This window comes from Syngnathoides biaculeatus, chromosome 12 (assembly GCF_019802595.1).
Source record: "Syngnathoides biaculeatus isolate LvHL_M chromosome 12, ASM1980259v1, whole genome shotgun sequence".
NCBI classification, from domain to species: Eukaryota; Metazoa; Chordata; class Actinopteri; order Syngnathiformes; family Syngnathidae; genus Syngnathoides; species Syngnathoides biaculeatus.
Window position 1 is genome coordinate 6,757,320 of NC_084651.1, and position 18,755 is coordinate 6,776,074.

At 43.2% G+C, this 18,755-nt stretch overlaps 1 long non-coding RNA gene across 1 annotated transcript; it reads right to left on the minus strand.

The window, feature by feature from the left end:
- Positions 1 to 1,174: 1,174 nt before the first annotated feature.
- Positions 1,175 to 18,405, minus strand: LOC133509703 (uncharacterized). Its single transcript, XR_009797427.1, has 3 exons — positions 17,829 to 18,405; positions 2,435 to 2,483; positions 1,175 to 2,293 (listed from the first exon to the last, which is right to left on the minus strand). It is a non-coding gene; the product is annotated as an uncharacterized LOC133509703 (long non-coding RNA).
- Between the last annotated feature and the right edge of the window lie 350 nt (positions 18,406 to 18,755).

An 18,755-nucleotide genomic window follows, 5' to 3' on the forward strand; every position in this document is an offset into this window, starting at 1 on the left:
CCCGTTTGCTTGACGAACAAAGGAGGCCCCTGCTTTCGTGTCATTGCAGGTGAGCGCGTGGACGCGCCGCCGATGTACGAGCGGAGTCCGGGGGAACGTCGAGGAAGCGAAGGAGCGCTCGCTTTCTCCTCCTCGCGGGCCCACACACCGGCATCAAAGCGGTAGCCTCGGTGTGCCCGGGGCTCAGTCGGCCCCCGTCCGCCTTCTCCGTGTCACTCCGTGCATCCTCCTGCCCGCGTTGAATAATTGACACTTCTGTTTTACATGCTCGCCGTTTGCCAGGACACGCCATTGTGACTCCAAACGGTCTTCATTAGAATGCATCAAAGCCGCCGAGGAAGTGTCCAGTGAGTCTTCGGCTAGATTTACCCTGCAATTTCTAGTTTTTGCTCTCGAGGTGCGCAATTCCAATATCCGTCGTGGCAGCCTGAATAGGAGGAGCGAGGCCTCTTCCAAACGCGCATGCTAATGCAATAGCCGTCAAATATGGCGAAGGGCAGCCAGCGTAAATGCAAAAAAGAAATCTATATCTTCTTCTTCTTCCTTTCCTTTCGGCTTGTCACGTTAGGGGTCGCCACTGCGTGCCATCTTAGATGGACGCTCGTAATTGTTTGGCACAGTTTTACGCCGGATGCCCTTCATGACGCAACCCCTCTCCATTTATCCGGGGAGAGAGGCTTACAGCACCTGGTATTCCCGAACGGTTTCCCCTCCAAGTACGAATCAGGGCCACCCCTGGACTATAAAATATAAGGACTGGAATTTGGCCCGATAATTTCTGCGCAGCATCTTTGATGGCGATAATTAAAATAAAATGATCAGAATTGTGGACTAAGATCTTTCTTTCTTTGTCAGGCACTTCACTCGCCGATGTGTCAAACCACCGCAGTGTAGCGCCAACTAATGGCGAGGATGACTTAATGTCAGATTCTCCTGCCTTTACTATTTGTAGCTGGTTCTGGGATACCTTGAAATGAAGCCACAACCGGCTCGAATGATCATCGGACTTCTTCCAACACGAAGCAAAATTTAAAAAAGCTCAGAAAAATCAACCAAGTGACTGCTCGTAACTTCAAAATGTTGAAAGGCATTCATAATTCAAGACAATACCATACTTACTTAGCTAATATATTGTGGTAAATATATATCTCTAAGACAGAGAGAGAGGGAGAGAGAGAGAAGTCGCAGCTCCTCACTAAAGCTGCAATCATATTAGTTGTTCTTCAAGATAAAGAATAATAATAAAGCTAAGCGGACTGTCCTACGGCAAAACTGTGATTGTTTGAGGTACACAACATGCAATTCTCATAGTTTGATATGTAGTTTGACAGCAAACTTTACGTGGGAGCAGCAATATACCATCCATCCATTTTCTTAGCCGCTTATTCTCACAATGGTTGCGGGGAGTGCCAGAGCCGATATCAGTTCTCAACGGGCAGGACGCAGGGTACACCCTGGACTGGTGGCCAGCCAATCGCAGGGCACGTCGTGACAAACAGCCGCACAAACAATCACACCTAGGGGCAATTTAGAGTCTCCAATTAATGTTGCATGTTCTTGCGGTGTGGGAGGAAACCGGAGTGCCCGGAGGAAACTCACGCACGCACGGGGAGAACGTGCAAACTCCACACAGGCGGGTCCGGGATTGAACCCAGGTCCTTAGAACTGTGAGTCAAACGCTTTCCAGCCGACCCACCGTGCAGCCTGGAAGTACCAATGAATTTAAAACAGTTTTTTTGGTTAATTTTTTCAAGAATTCTTTATCAGTCGAACACCGGTTTGTGCCAGTTTATGTCATGGCAGCACTGCACATGGAAATAGATCAAATTTAGGCATTAAATCAGAATCTCGCACCACTGATCTGCAGTCTAAACGCTGTCTTAAGGTCATAAAGTAGCTATTTTTTGTGAGTGGGTCGGTTTTAATCGTCAAAGCATTCTCCACCCCCACCCCCCCACCCTCATATGACAGCAGGTTTGTGGCTTTTATGGGGGCACCAACGGCTCCCCGTGTCACCATGAGCGTCTTTTCTTGAAGACCGGCACGCCGGGCATCTGGTGAGCACTTACGCGGGGGGAATCTGCTGAAGTCGTCGGATGTCGCCGGCGAGCGTCCACGCCGAGCCGCCGCCGATGGCCGCCGAGGGTACGGTGGGGGGGTGGGGGTGGAGGCCGTGTTTGTGCCAGGGCCATCTCCGAAGTCAAATAAGCCATTAGCAGTCTGTCAATCTCGGTCTCCTGTTAGCACTCAAGCAGTTTGCCTGAGTCTCCATTCCAACGGTGACTCTTTACAACTACAACAATTAAACAAAGACACAAAGTGCACGGCGCAGTCATGCAAATGAGCAAAGACTACTTGGAGACCGATCTGGAGGTACACGTTATCAGTGCCCGTACTTCAAATGGACAAAAGTAAGGGGAATGAGTCCGCTTACCACTTGCGGTCGGCTTCGTGGGGCAAGGAACCGTATTTAGCCGCCAAACCTGAGTCAAAATTCACAGCTCAGCTTAAAGAAACATATATATATATATATATTATATACTTTATAATCATTCTAGAACTTTGTAAGACATGTTATGGAAATTTACAAAAACTTTGATTTGCTTTTTAGTTCTGCTATTACTACTACAGTACTAGCACTTGTGATATGCCAACTACTGCTACGAATATCTCTACTACCAAAACAACTACTACCATTTCTACTATTTTGACTGTTACTCACAATTACTACTACTCCTATTACAACTACTTTTACCATTACATTATGACTATCATTATTCTTGCAAATTTTAATATCAATACAATTACTACTACTATTACTATTTTCACTACTAACCCTATTTCTACAACTATTACTGTTAGTACTATTAGTAACACTATTCCGACTATTATTACTTCACCTACAACCACCAATACCCCTCAAGTTACAACTATTATCAATCCATCCACCCATCCATTTTCTTCACCGCTTATCCTCACGAGGGTCGCAGGGAGTGCTGGAGCCTATCCCAGCTGTCAACGGGCAGGAGGCGGGGTACACCCTGAATTGGTTGCCAGACAATCGCAGGGCACATAGAGACAAACAACAGTTGCACTCACAATCACACCTCCGGGCAATTTAGAGTGTCCAATTAATGTTGCATGTTTTGGGGATGTGGGAGGAAACCGGAGTGCCCGGAGAAAATCCACGCAGGGACAGGGAGAAGACGCACGGGGCGGGTTTGAACCCGGGACATCAGAAGTGTGAGGCTAACGCGATTCCAGCTGACCCACCATGCCGCCGTTACAACTATTATTTCAACAAAAATTGACACTACTTATGCCTGCCCCAGTTAGTGGTAGTACAACATCAACTAGTACTACTTCCAATAATAATCATGAATGGATGGATGCATGATCATTATTTTCCCAGCAACTGTAACTGCAGGTTAACATGGGTTGTCGCTCCAGTCGTAATCCACTTGTCCGCGCTTGAAGACTTGAAGTGAATGTTTACACAGCTCTGTTATGGCGTCAAAGCGCTTTTAGACGGGAACGCACGCGGGGGTCTTGAAAAGACCCTCCTGTTCATTTGATATTTACCTTGACCCCTGGAGTGTGTCGCTAGCACCCTGAGGGCTCGTGGCTGGCAAAACCTCCCCCCTTCTCCTGGGAAGGCTAATCTCAACGTGGGCGTTTACCGCGGACACCAGACACAACACCATTAGCCACAGCTCCGCGGCTGCTCATTAGGGCCCGCGATCGATACAGGCGGCTGCAGAAATGGGCAGCGCGCCGGAACCGGCTACGGCTCTTCAGAGTTCTTATTGTAAAGAGCGGCCGTGGCGAGATTTAGGACAGAACCTCCCGGTTCTTAGTTGCAATAATGCAATGGCTCTCGAACTTTTCACGACCTGTACCACCGTTGTGACCAACATTACAGTGCAGTAAGGGAGTAGGCCCAAGTGTTTTATGTTTTTACACTTTAAACTGGCATTTTATTTTTACATGACAAATGTATTTATTTATTTTTGGGCAGGAGTGGTGAGGAGGGTGGAGCAAATTAACGGCATTTGATACAGTACAAGAACTACTATAATTATCAGTAACAATACTTTTAATGCCATGTCTACATGTCATAAAACTACAGCTTTTACTACTGTTAGTACTACTATTCCGAATAATAGGCCCAGGTTTTGATGAATAGGAAGGTCAAAGGATTTAAAAGTTAAAAAAAGTAATTTTTAATTTTATTAAGTGTACCATAATGTACAGTTTGAACATGAACATTGTAGAGACTATAAATAATGATTCAATGAAAACTTACTACACATAACAGTTAAAGAAAATATATTTGCAACCAAAGGGTTCTTGAAGATGACATGCAAATGTCAAAAAAAGTTAAATACAACCGAACTGGACGTACTCGGGCAGCGATTCTTTGACAATCACCGCGCTAACCGAACGAGTGAGGTCCCCTTTTACAGATACGACGGCACGCGAGCGGTTCGGAAACTTTGCGCGAGGTCATCGGCTCGCAATAAAACCAGAATCAGCCAAGAGCCATTACGCCGCTCTCCCGCTCTCCCCGGTCTCCAGAGCCTCGGCGTTATGACACGATCGGAGCAGGAAGTGCGCTCATTACTGCTCAGATATTTCAGCGCTGATGTCTCCCTCATTGAGTGTCAAAAACAAATGACTTACACGCCGAGCCGGCTGCGAGCGGCGGGGTTGGGGGGAATTAATAAAAAATAACACGGGGTCAAAATGAGAGCAGAGTGACCCCCACCAGCCGCACACCGTGGGACGTGCTTGATATCACCACCAGTAGACTCGCGCCATCCGGATCGTTTGCGCTGGGAATTATGAGAATGTCCGGCAATTTTTACAGGGGGGGGGGAGGCCAAATGTGAAGTTCGATTTCTTGCCGTCAACGTTGCATTTCTCAATATGTTTTTTTAGTTTCAGTTGAGATTTCTCGCGGAATCACAGAATGCTAAAAGTTTGAAATCTCAAATCCAAATTCAATCATTCAGGGATTAATGTAATATTACTATTATTAATAAGCGGTAGTCTTTTGAGGACAAAAATTGAAATATTAAAAGAAGAAAATGTTTAATTTATCAGAATAACATCCAAAGAAGTAAGCAGTTTTATTTTGAAAGGTATACGTTTCGGTTTTACGAGGATCAAAGTGTAATGTTTACAGTCATATTCAAAGAAAAAAAATAATATAAATTAAAAAATATACATATACACACACACACATATATATCTATATATATATATATATATATATATATATATAATTAAAAAATACATATACACACACACACACACACATATATCTATATCTATATATATATCTATATATATATATATATATATATATATATATTAAAAAATACATATACACACACACACACATATATATATATTTATATATATATATATATATATATAATTAAAATAAAAAAAATAATCTACACAGTTTTAGGATAACTGACTTAATTATTACACAGAATTTTTAAAAACTACATCAGGAACAAGTTGTCTGTAAAAGCAAAATGAAATAAAATTATGCATCAAGTAATATACAATAGCAGAGCAGTATGTCGTTAGTGTAGCTCTTTTCATATTTTTTTTTTCAAAAATACTGCCCATAGTATTCTGACTACAGATTTTTTCTCTCTCCATAATTTTAGAATGTTTTTACAACTTTCACTTACATTTTTTGTCCTTTATAATTTTACAATCTTTTTACTACTTTCATTCCAGTGGGGCTCCAAATGTGTGAGAACTTTCCCCACATTATTGCCTTATTAACTGTGAAAAGTATGAAAAGTTGCATTATCTCCAAAGAAATGCGGCAACCTCCACAGAAAACCATTAACAGAAATTATATCAAATTAGTGCACAATAAAATACAATATTAAGTGTACAGGAAATATTAATTTACTGTAAGTGCATCACTGCTTCTTTCAAAACAAAATGCCCTCATGGATGTGTCTATAACTATGTCCTTACATATTACACCCAAATTTCCCCATGGAAAACTTGCGGCATATTTCCAGAAACGTTACCTGACAATTTTCCGGCCTCTTTGCTAAACTAATGTAATTTAATTATTCCTGCATGCTCTTCCCTGTGAGGGGTGGAAACATTAGGAGCAGGAAATTGCAGATGAAAAGACACACACAGGAGTTACAAAAACAAAAAAAAAATTGCTTGTGCGTGTGATTTTTTTTTTTGGGGGGGGGTAGTGGTGGTGAGCAGAGAATAATATGGAGGTAAAATTGTGAAAATAAGAGGGGGAAAAAAGAGGGTGGTGCGGGGTGATGTATTGATTTTTGGTGAAGCCGGGTAAAGAAAAGAGAGGGAATAAAGAAGTGCTCTTTGGCCGATGTGTCCAAATGAAGTCTCACGGGAGGCTCTTAATGGTGGGGAGGAGGGGGTTACGGGGGGGGGCCGGGGTTAAGGGGGGTGAGGGTGGGGAAAGGAGGGAGGGGTGGGGGGGACGGGGGCAGGTGCCTACCCCTGACTAAGGCACGGAGCTGCCCTTAGGCTAGGGCTAATGGTATTGGCTGAGCTTGCTTTAAGCAGGCTCCTTTCCTAATGGCCGCGTACGAGCGGGCCACAGGACCGACAGCTATTGATTGGCTCAAATGCTCTCCACTTGACAACAAGTCCAAAAAGTCCCTCAAGCATATACAATCATCTCGCAGCAAACGATGTCACAAACAAAAAACAAACCAAAAAAAAAGAGGTGATTAAAAACAACGTAGGCTTGGGGCTACACACAAAAAGTACAAGTAATTTTTTTTTTTTTTAATGACATTGAGCTCCCGTTTTTTCGCGGTACCAGATCCAATCACGATAAGTGCAAATATTCACAAGAAGGAGACCGTATTGTTATCAAATGATGGTTTACACATTTAAAATAACGCACTCGAAAATGAAGTATTTCCCACTCTTTCGCTATCATATAACATCACTTGTAGGAAATGAACGGTTCAAGCTGTTGGATCGACACCCCCAGTTGAAGTTCAGTCGAGAACTCTTGCTTAAAAGAAACAGAGGTAAAGGATTACACATTGTACAGTGGCACCTTGAGATATAACTTTAATTTGTCTCACGAACATACTCATTACTCAAAACCCTTGTATTTCAAATTAGCTTTTATTATTAAAATCAATGGAAACGCCAGCGTATCCCACCCCACCCGCCAAAAAATGTTTTTAATCAATGAAAAAGAGCACCCTATAATAGTGTACGTTATTAAAGATACAAGAATATATTTAAATAGAACATGAAGAATGAAGGGCGGCGATAAACCTCTGATTGTTGTGAAATACGCACAGCGGTCATATCTCAATTTTGCACTGAAAACACAACATCGGCTGAACGACGACTCAGATCTCGGAAAAACCAGCGAGTCGTCTCGCTCGTATCTTTACGAGCACCAGCTAGCTAGCACCTAGCTAGCAAGCTAGCACCACTTTACACGTAAACAGCAAGCTGTTCAACCAAAGTCACTGTTAGAATACAGTAAATATCACAGTACCCCTTCAAACAGCTGTTATTTTAACGCGCTCACCGAGCGGCAACGCGCAACTTCCAGTCGCCATCAGCGCGGCATATTGTAGTACAAGGAGTTAAGACGGTCTCGACATAAGACGTTTCGACTTTACAACCCCCATCCCCAGTCCTCCATTTTGTCTGGCTAATGCTTGTCTGTGTCTGTACGCCAGGAGTATCTTCGCATTTTTTTGCCCTCCTTTTTAGACATTATGGGCCCAAAAAAATAAAGATGTGTCCTTTAGCAATGCTTCTGCAAAATCCATTATCATGAAAACGAAGCTCAAGATCATAAAAAGGTTGGAGAAAGGAGAGACACCAACACCACCACGGCTTCAGTCGGTCGACCGTGTTGACAATTATTAACAAATCCTGTATTTTAGCGCAACGGAAGGGTTCCATTACTATGTCGGATACAATGATCCCAAAACGAGGTTCTTTGATACTTGTAGGGATGGAGAGGATTGAGGACCAGGTTCCTTTGCAATAGCTAAGCACACCCTCCCCTTTTTCTTCTTCTCCATCCACCTCTCAGCAGTAATGCTAAGTACATCATCTTGTTTATTTCAACGTATTTGTTTTTTTTATACAAAGTATTTTGATGTAAATTCTGACTTTAATGGTGGAATCCGACTTCAGTGGAAATTTGAGCTAAGTCGCTACTCTAGAAACGGATCTCAGCCGTAGACCGAGGACTTCCTGTACTACACTGACGGCGCCCGAGTCAAACATTCAAACCTGCCTGTTTACTGTAACAACTCAGGCACACACACACAAAAAAAAGGAATCATTTTAAATTCTGCGACATAAGGGGATCGCTGCTTTTTTCTGTCTTTGTTGCCGCTTGCGTGAAAATGTCAATTTGCATACATGAATACGAGTCACGGTGTCAGTCAAAAGTGCAAAAAGGTGTTTTCCTTTCCCACCCCGGTGAACACAGTCAAGCTGTGTGACACATGCCTCGTATTGTCTTTTCAAAAAGGTGCAGTGTTGGGAGAACAATGCCATATATTTGCTTTGTTGTCATGCCCCGCCTTCCCGTAACACAACACACACACACGAAAAAAAAAATGCTGTGTACAAGATTTTTTTTATTCACAAGGGGCGCTTTTCTAGACCGCTCCAGGCATCTGCTTTGATTGCGTAACTCCCCGGGGAGCAACAACACAAAACAAAAATACTGACTGAATTCAGACTTATAATATAGCGAACAAATAACATAGCAGCTCCACTCTTCAAAACACACACACACACACGCACGCACACAACATACTTCTACCAAGAAAAGGAATTGGGGAGTAAATTCAAAGTTGAAAGCCGGAGAGTGCGCAGGAACAAGACTACACACTGAGAACAATCACGTGGCGAGAGACAAGTCGCGAGAAGTCGGAGCGTTACAACGTTGGAACGGGACTGGAAAAAAAAAAGAGATTTATTACAAGAGGGGAAAAACGTGGAAATGTACTGCAAAAAAGTCAATATTACTGCAAAAAAAAGACAAAAAGATGCCTGACACTAAGACAAAATAAATATTTTGGGAGTAAAATGTTATATTCAAAGGAAAACCATGCACCGGAATCCATCGATCTTTTCTGCTAGTTTTCAATACAAATACCAATACAGTTTTTAAATAAATGACCCCTGGCTTGACACAAACTCGCATTTATTAACTATGATTGGAAAAAAAAAAAAAAAAGACGACGGGTTTTCGGCTTGTGAACGCAGAAGCGTGTTCGGCGACACGTTAATCTTTGCCGGAATCCATCGATCTTTTCAGCTAGCATTCAATACAAATACCAATACAGTTTTTAAATAAATGACACCTGATTTGACACAAACTTTCATTCATTAACTATGATTTTTTTTTTCAAAATGAGAACAGCGTCATCTCCACGGAACGTACACGGAAGCGATTGCAGCCACACTTAAATCTTCGTAAACCTCTGCTTTTTTTTTAGTACGCATTTGTTCTCAAATGAGCCAATTTGGCATGATAAATATTTCTTGGTAATTTGAGATTGAGAAGAATAATTCCTACCTGAAGTGAAGTGATCGCTACACAGGCGTGTGTGTATTTTGGTCGGGCACCATCCATCACGTTGAATTGCCGAAATCCATCGATATTTTCTGGTCTTTTCAGCTGGTATTCCATCGAACGATATCTTTGAATAGCCGTCTCGTCTGTTGTGACGACCGACAGCACAACAGGTCTCGGGTATGGTAAATATTCTCCTACGCTTCAATCTCGCCTAAAATGTCGAACGGCTCTGTTTGACCGGCCATATGGCACCGTGAAAATGGTGACGTCACCTGCTAGCGCAGCTATTTAAGACGAGAGACAGGAGAGTGAATGAAAAGGCTAGAGGCCAAGTTCGAAAATTGCTAAAGTTGTTTACGATAGAACGCTACACCCCAATTCATTTCCATTTCCTGTTGTATAAGGTTACCGTCATGAACAAAGTTAATGCTTCAAATCATCAGTTTGAGTTTTGTTTAACTTTTCAGACATGTTTATTTTTTTTTTTTTCCTGGAGAATAATGCTCGAATTCGCCTGTGTGTACGCCTTGGGGAACGTTTGACATTGTCGGCAAGCCAGCAACTTATGTTTTTTTTTTTGTTGTTGTTGTTCTGGTTTTCCCCCCACTGCGCCCAAAACATCGAGGAAGCATTCGATCACGCGGCGGTAACGCAACAAAGCCGTCCCGAACGTCATCCGCTGTTCCGTCGAGTGTAGCGCGTCACTTTCCGGCAAAGTAAACAGCGTTCAACCGATGAAAGTTAAATTCAATGACCGTTCTTTTTTTTTTCCCCCCCATGAAAACAATCAAAAAAAACTACACATTTTTTTTCCTGATGTCCAAACTAGCTAAAAAAAAAAAAAAAAAAAAAAAACCTCGCGCTCAGTGTGTTTTTCCTTTCTTTTCGATTAAATGCTCTTTCTCTGGCTGTTTGTGCTCTACAGTTGGAGTGCGCTACATCGCTACTTTCTTCTCTACGGGGGCCCCTGGGCTCCCCAAGCAATAGGAGTAAATTAGAGTGCACCTGTTCCAGCTCCAAGATAAGCCATCTCCAGAGGATTTCCTCTGAGTAAAATGAAGTGAGTGAAGAATAAACAGAATATCACAGCATTACTCCGCCAAGGTGAAGTCTGCTGCTGCTCTGGGGACACCGGCTTGCTAGCTTTCTTTCTTTCTTTTCTTTTTTTTTTTTTTTGTGTGTGTGTGTCTGTTGCACACAACACCCAACAAACTATCCTGTGTAAACGTCTGCATGTGAGACTGCAGGAATGTTTTTTATTTTTTTTATATACCAGAACTTAAACCAAAACAGTCAGATACATGTTCTCCCGACTGCATCGTCACTCACAACCTTGACTTGAAAAGTTCTTGTTCGTGCTCGGCCTGCTGTGGGTTGCTTTGGACTTTTCACTCCATCCTAACATGTTTCCAGACCCTTGGAGTAGCCCCCACTCCCCACCTCCCACCTCCCAAGCACACACACATAAACCCAGCAAAGTATTAATAATGTATTTTATTATCATTTTCAAGAAATTTGAACTGGTGGTTAGTACGTCAGCTTCACGCTTCTGAGATTTTGGGTTTTAATCTCAGCTCCAGCTCTCAAGTGTGAAGTCCACTATATAGATATGTTTGGGCTGTATCAATATATAAAGTTATTTTTTAGCTACTTGGAAAGCCTCAAGGTAATTGACGCCCTCCACAGAAAAACTTTGGAGCTGTCAAAAGCACTACCTTTCTGTAAGATGGCTTTGGCCCATCTAATAGAAACTCTTCCCCTTTCTCCAACATAGTTCCTTGGCACCACGATACCAAACAAAATAATTCCGCATATAGGTGAACTTGCACGTAAATAAATATTTGAACACCCGACTATATTGCAAGTTCTCCCACTTAGAAATCATGGAGGGGTCTGAAATTTTCATCGTAGGTGCATGTCCACTGTGAGAGAGATCATCTAAAAAGAAATAACCATACATCACAATGTATGATTTTTTAAAAACGATTTATTTGTGTGATACAGCTGCAAATAAGCATTTGAACCCCTGAGAAAAACAATGTTAATATTTGGTACAGTTGCCTTTGTTTGCAATTTGAGAGGTCTAACGTTTCCTGTAGTTGTTCACCAGGTTTGCACACACTGCAGGAGGGATTTTTGCCCACTCGACAGGTTTCTGGGCTGTCGCAGAGAAACATGGAGTTTTAGCTCCCTCCAAAGATTTTCTTTTGGCTTTCGGTCTCGAGACTGGCTAGGCCACACCAGAACATTGATATGCTTCTTACGGAGCCACTCCTTGGTTTTCCTGGCTGTGTGCTTCGGGTCATTGTCACGACCCATCTTCAATGCTCTGACCGAGGTAAAGAGGTTGTTCCCCAAAATCTCACAATACATGGCCGCGGTCATCCTCTCCTTAATACAGTGCAGTCATCCTGTTCCATGTGTGGAAAACCACCCCCCCCCGCCCCAAAAAAACCATGATGCTACCACCCCCATGGTTCACAGTCGGATGGTGTTCTTAGGATGGAACTCATCATTCGTCTTCCTCCAAACATGGTTAGTGGAATTATGACCAAAAAGTTCCATTTTGGTCTCATCTGACCTCAAAACTCCCATGACTACTGTGTATCATCCAAATGATCATTGCCAAACTTAAGACAGGCCTTGGCATGTGCTGGTTTAAGCAGGGGAACCTTCCGTACCATGCATGATTTCAAACCATGACGACTTAGTGTATTACCAACAGTCACCATGGAAACAGTGGTCCCAGCTCTTTTCAGGTCATTGACCAAGTCCTGTCGTGTAGTCCCGGGCTGATTCCTCACCTTTCTAAGGATCATTGAGACCCTACGAGGTGATATCTTGCATGGGGCTCCACTCCAACAGTGGACCTTTTTTCACTAAGATGCTTGGCAATTTCTCCGTAGCCCTTTCCAGCCATGTGGAGTTGTACAATTTTGTCTCTGGTGTCTTTGGATAGCTCTTTGGTCTTTGCCACGTTACAAGTTTTACTGATTGTATGGTGTGGACAAGTGTCTAACGCCCTCACACAGGTGCATCTGATACAGAATAATACATGGAGTGGAGGTGGACTTTTAAAGGGGGACTAACAGGTCTTTGAGGGTTTGTGAATGTGTGTTTCTCTATATGCGCTCTGTGATTGGCTGTCAGCCGGTCCAGGGTGTACGCAAAGTCACCTGCAGTTATATAAACGGTATGAATAAATAGGTATTCTTTTCCTCAAATTGTCTTTTGAGGCCTTTTCACGCGACACATACCAGAGCACAGTCTGCCGTCAACAAACCCATTCGTTGTGTATGTGCTGCCCTCATTTAACAAGATGGTGGATCCAAAAGAATGAATCGTGGCAAAGCGATTTCAGACTGAAAGGAGCAAGATGCGTTGGTGGTGTTAACACTGATATATCCATAATCATCAATCTTCTTTCCCAAACAAGCAGGAAAAATCATCTGGGTATTTCCTGAGGAACCATTTCCAAAGTGCCAAAGATTCGTAATTGTCAGGATATAAATGTGTCCCACAATGCACTGCAGATAGCATTTTCAAAAAGCGGTCCACCGCCCATGTTTTGTCTTAAAATTGTTAGCTATAATAAAAAGATGAACCTCTAAAGTCAATAGTCTTCATGCATGACTTTATGTAAAACTTCAGCAAATTTTGCGAGACCTCAAAATTTCAAGTGTCAGTCTTTTGGGCTTTTTGAAATGTGTTTTTTTCCAAATAAAGTACTTGCCTCTATGTGTCTTAAACTTGCATAACAGTTACAATTCACGCTGTGTGATGGGCCAGAGGTTTACAGCGTGCTTTTCAGTATTCAGACAGGGCTCAGTCCTCATCCACCGCAAATATGTGAAACTTGCTAATTTGCTAGCACGTCCAATAAAGTATGGTAGTTTAAAAAGGTCATAAAGTAAAGTTGAACTAATGAGTCCACATCTTAAAGTTTCATCTGTTACTTACGATTTATTAGGGTCCAGCTTCAATAAAGTGGCACGATAACATTTTATTCTTACGCCCTACGTCGGACCGTCGGACTAATGAGGTTGATATTTTGAACGTTGTTCCATGAAGATGCTACAAGATGGCAAAGCACAACATATCTGAGAGGTGAAAATCGGTCGCGTTCGACTGTAAAAAACATATTACGCTATTCGTTTTCATAGGCCACCACGAGCTTTGTTGTTTTAATGGCCTTTTTCACAGCAGTCATGTTGACACAGTAAAACACTAAACGGGACACATACTGTTAGAAGGATTAGGATGGTGGATCTGTGTGCCTTTAGATGTCGGAACAGTTTTTTGTGAGATGGATATTTAATGAAAATGCAGTCAGAAAGAACATGGTTTCAAAGACAATGGAGAAAAAAAGAAGACAATTACAGGAAAATGGCTGGATATGAGAATAATAACATTACATACAATTGGAATTATACTTTTTTTTTTTCCTGAATTAGGACTGGGAAGGAAGCGCTACAACTTGTTTGGAAAGAATGCGAGAAGTAGGACAGGACAGCCCAGGACAAGACAGTAGCACTCAGACGCATTCTATTTTAATACAGTCATACAAATCCCTTAAACATTTATTCTAAAGAAAACCAAAACATTTGCAAAAGTGTATAATCAAGTTGAGTAGCAAATAAAACAGGATGGGACAGGACAGCACAGGAGTACTCAGGCATATGTTTTATTTGATCTATTTATGAAGAGTCCTCAGTGGACTCTGAAGGCAGTGCTGGATACACTTTGTGAGAAAAGGACGTAATGATTTGCAAATAGGACAAGACGGCACAGGATAGAACAGGACTGGGAAGGCAGAGATACACCATGTGAAGAAGAGGAAGAAGGAGTAGAAAATGGGGTAGGACGGGTCAGAATGGGACAGGACGGGAGAAGTGAGCCAGGCGTTACCTTTTAACTATATGTGTGTTAAATCTCGCAAGGAAGCGATGCGACAAGAAGTAACAGGACAGGACAGGAGTAGTGAGCCAGGCAGTGCTACCAGGTGCGGTGAGAGATGCTAAGCAGTGCAAGTCACACCTGTGGAAAGAATAATATTAACAAAGAACATAGGACAAGGAAGTTTGACATTTTTGTGAGTTTGGGGTTTTCTGACTGTTTACTGTTGATCTGTCATCCTCCATTGACCAGAGCGTGGCCTGCTAACTAATAAGCGCAAATTATGTTGACCAGCGTAACCCAAAATTTGCATGTGTAACTCAGAACCCTTGGTATATCTTTAACCTGCACTAACACATTATTTGAAGTCATAATGAGCGTAACTTTGTGTGAGAAACACTTCTAGATATTGAACAAGTACAAATGTGCATTGAAAAGTTTCGAGAAGGTCAAATTAAATGTTAAAAAGTTATAGGTTCATCCTGAAATTTCACCCAAAAGCCCTAAATTCTTGACATTCGGCGGAGTACTGTAAGGCTAGAGCGTAAATCGAGGACTCCCCCGTAAACCAAAAAGTTTTCACGCAGTCAGCCTCGGCAGACGTCTGTGCTCTAATCGACACGTTCCGGTTAAATACAGTCATAAAAAAGTGTACATATCAGACAATGGCCAAACGTTTGTGAGTAATCAAGTCGAGGAATAAATGTTGGGGCGCACGCTGCATGACCATCTCGTTGCGTGCTTTTTCTTCTTCTTTGAAAAAATAAAAGCGCTCACCTCAGTGTGAGGCCCAAAGACCGCTGACCGGAGTTGACTTGAATTCAAAACTCCCTCCGTCAGTTGTCACATGAAAGCGTTGGGTAATTAGAGGGGGCTGGGGGGGGATGTAATTCTTTGTCCATTTGATCATCTTTCCGATTTGGTCTCCTGTCTGTTCAAACGTGCCGCTCCCCTACCATTAGCACCCCGCTCCCCGTTGCACCGCCAGTCTGTTTTAGCCTCTTTGTTCCCCCAACAACGCATTAACGGTATTGTGGCTAATTGCATGCCGCTCGCCGTTCGCAGAGCGCGGACGGCGCCTTTCCGCCGCTGCTAATTGCCGTTAGCGCGAGGGCAAGGCGAGCTACCACGCCGCGGCCAGCCGGACGAGCCTCAAACGTGGGTTGCGGTGTCACGCAAAGAGTGGCGGCGGAGGGGCGAGCGAAAGGCGGCGAGCCGCCGCCGCGGCGGCGACAAGGGCGGGCCGCGTCGTAGGGAGGGAGGGTCTGCCGTTAGATGGAGGTCAGCGGGAGTGGAGGACCCTGAAGATTACAGTTGGCTAGCCGCGACCCCTCTCCGACAAGATCTGAGCCCGCCCTCCCAGCAGAGGCGGACCCTCGCGTCGGGCCAAGCCGCCCATTAGCGAGGCTAATAATGTTCACAGGCTCGGTGCTAGCTGCGAATCAAAGCCAGCGTGCTAGTTAATATGCTCCGAAATGACCGGAGAGGGTCTTGAAATGATTCTTAATAAGACAGTAGCGCTGTGACGAAACCTTCATCTTAATATTTCTGCTTTTATTGTCTTTTTTATTGTCTTTGTGTATTAAAGTAGCGTAAAGAAAGACGGGTACTTATTTGACACTAAAGCTGTTACATTTGTGCATCGTTTGTGTATGGTGGCCTTTAAGAGTCTAAAATACTTTGGGTAAAATTGAACTAATTAGTAATCTGTCAATCATAAATGCTTCTGTGTTTTTTTTATTATCTATGTTTATTGAATGTAATGCAAGTTGGTGCTCTTCAGGCTGACGAAGATTTTACTGTGCGTTACTAAGCAATGACAAATGTGGCAAAAATAATTTTTCAGAATGTCTTTTTTAAGGGTTAGAAGTTTAACAAGAGGGGAGTGCACATGACTCCAAAATTGTCACATTTTTGCATCATTCTGCTACTTGCTAGAAAAAAGTACGGTGCCCCTGAAAGATCAAAAAGTGCTTTGGTCAATTGATTTTTTTTGGGGAGTGAATTTATCAGTAATAAATTGTTCTTAATGTTTCAGGTTTTTTTTTTTTTTTTTACTATGTTATATATTTGAGGACCCGGGTTCGATCGTGACCCGCCTGTGTGGAGTTCGCATGTTCTCCCTGTGCCTACGTGGGTTTCCTCCGGGTAATCTGATTTCCACCCACACCCCATAAACATGCAACATTAATTGGACACTCTAAATTGCCCCCGAGTGTGACTGTGAGTGCGTCTTTGTCTTTATGTGCCCTGCGATTGGCTGGAAACCAGTTGAGGGTGTACTCTCCTCCTGCCCGTTGACAGCTGGGATAGGCTCAAGCACTCCCTGCGACCCTCATGAGGATAAGCGGCTAAGAAAATGGATGGATGGATGTTATATATTAAATGTAATGAAAGATGGTGGCTAGAATCTAGAACTTCCACATTTGTGTCCTACTACACTATCAGTGACGAACGGATCTTTCAATGAATCCCAATTAGACGGTACCACTGCGAAGGAAGCATCTAAATTAATATTATTATATTAATAATATCTAAATGTTGTCAATTGCAGAATTGCACGGAACATGTTCTGAGTATGGCGGTCTTTAACGGTTAAAAAGTGTTTTCGCAAACTTGGTTCATCGGTAAAATATTAGTCATGCAGCACTCTCGCAACCCCTGTGAGGATAAGCGGCTCAGATCATGGATGGATGTTGATTATCTTTGGAGGATGAAGAATTAGCGCTTCGCCAAATGAAATCTAAAACACAGATTGACTCGCGGCACTGTGTATGGTGGCCCATAGGAATCAAAAATGCTTTCGGAAAACTTTCAGGTGAGGTCTGTCAATTGTGTCAACTTCATCTTACATCTTAAAAGAATCTCACGAGCGTATATTTTATATTATCTTAGTTTTGAGTTAGCCATGACACAACTCCAAAACTGCCAGATTTGTGCGTTTTTCCCGATCGTTTCCCTCAATCCCGGCGAGGGATCCCGGCTTCCGACTTCAAAAACGAGTCCCCCGCTCCCCGAAGGCGACGCAATCGCAGATTTAACCGGCGACAAAGCCGACGTCGCCGCCAACGGAAGACGGAAAACGACACTTACATACGCCCGCACTCGTGGCTTGTTCGGAAGACCAAAGGGAAAGAAACGGTGTCATTATTCCGTGAAGCGAAAAAGTCTCTTTTGCTAACAAACTGCATGCGTGACAATGAGAAGAAGAAGAAGAAGACGAAGAGCCTATCTGCACAACACAAACACACTTCCGGGCCCTTTAGCCGGCTCGCATAACTTTTGAGACGTATCCATAAAAAAAAAAAACACAGCTGTAGTCATTCATATTTCATACCTCCTCCTTTTCCCAGCGCTTTAACTCAGTTCTTTTTTCCGATCAAAGCCGCACACGACAGGAAGCTTCCCTGCCGGCACCGAGAAGAAGAAGAAGAAGAAGGAGAAGAAGAAGCAAGGCCTACAGTACACCGGAAAAACTTCACTCCAATACTTGATGATCACGTTTTCCGATCACCAAACTGCACCAAATGTTTTCTAATAATCGCAGCCTGACTTTTTCAGTGATTGATGGAAGTCTTTGTTAGATGTGGGAGGGGTAGGGGGGAGCGACTGGCCATCATCTTTTCCCGCAAGTGATGGAATGGGACGAGGCAGCCGCTTGGCGTGAAAAGCTCAAGAGTGACACCATGTGGAGGCGGGCGGTACCAGACAGACAGTGGACTTGACAAAAGTACTTCCTAAACTCTTCCTTTGCCCATTGAATTAAAATTCTCACAGTCACAACAAGTAGTTCCAAGACGTACTGCGGCACCTTCCAAAAGTCTCTCCAAGACCTCCAAGACGACATTTTAGACACTCTTCTGAAGATGACTTTGCCGTTACGTAGCCTGCGGGAACGTAGTGAGAGCCACACTCGGCCGCCATTGATATGCAGCGGGCGTGACCCCCTCTGGGGGAGGGGTGGGATGGGGGGGGGGGGGGAAATTATCATTCAGTCAGTAACGGGAGCCACAACAAGCACCTGGAAAAATGACTTTATTATGCGCCGCGCTTCAATAAAACTTTGCAATATGACCCGTCGCAAAGTGGATTTTACGCAGACGAGAGTCGGATTGACAGCTGTGCTAATGTGGTCTCGGTCGGAGAAAATTGTGTGTAAAAGCAACAAAAATCTATCCGAAAATATGATCAAGATTTGATTCATTTCCAAATTCAGTATACAAACATTTGGGGAGCTCAAACGGTTGATTAGCAGTATCATTAG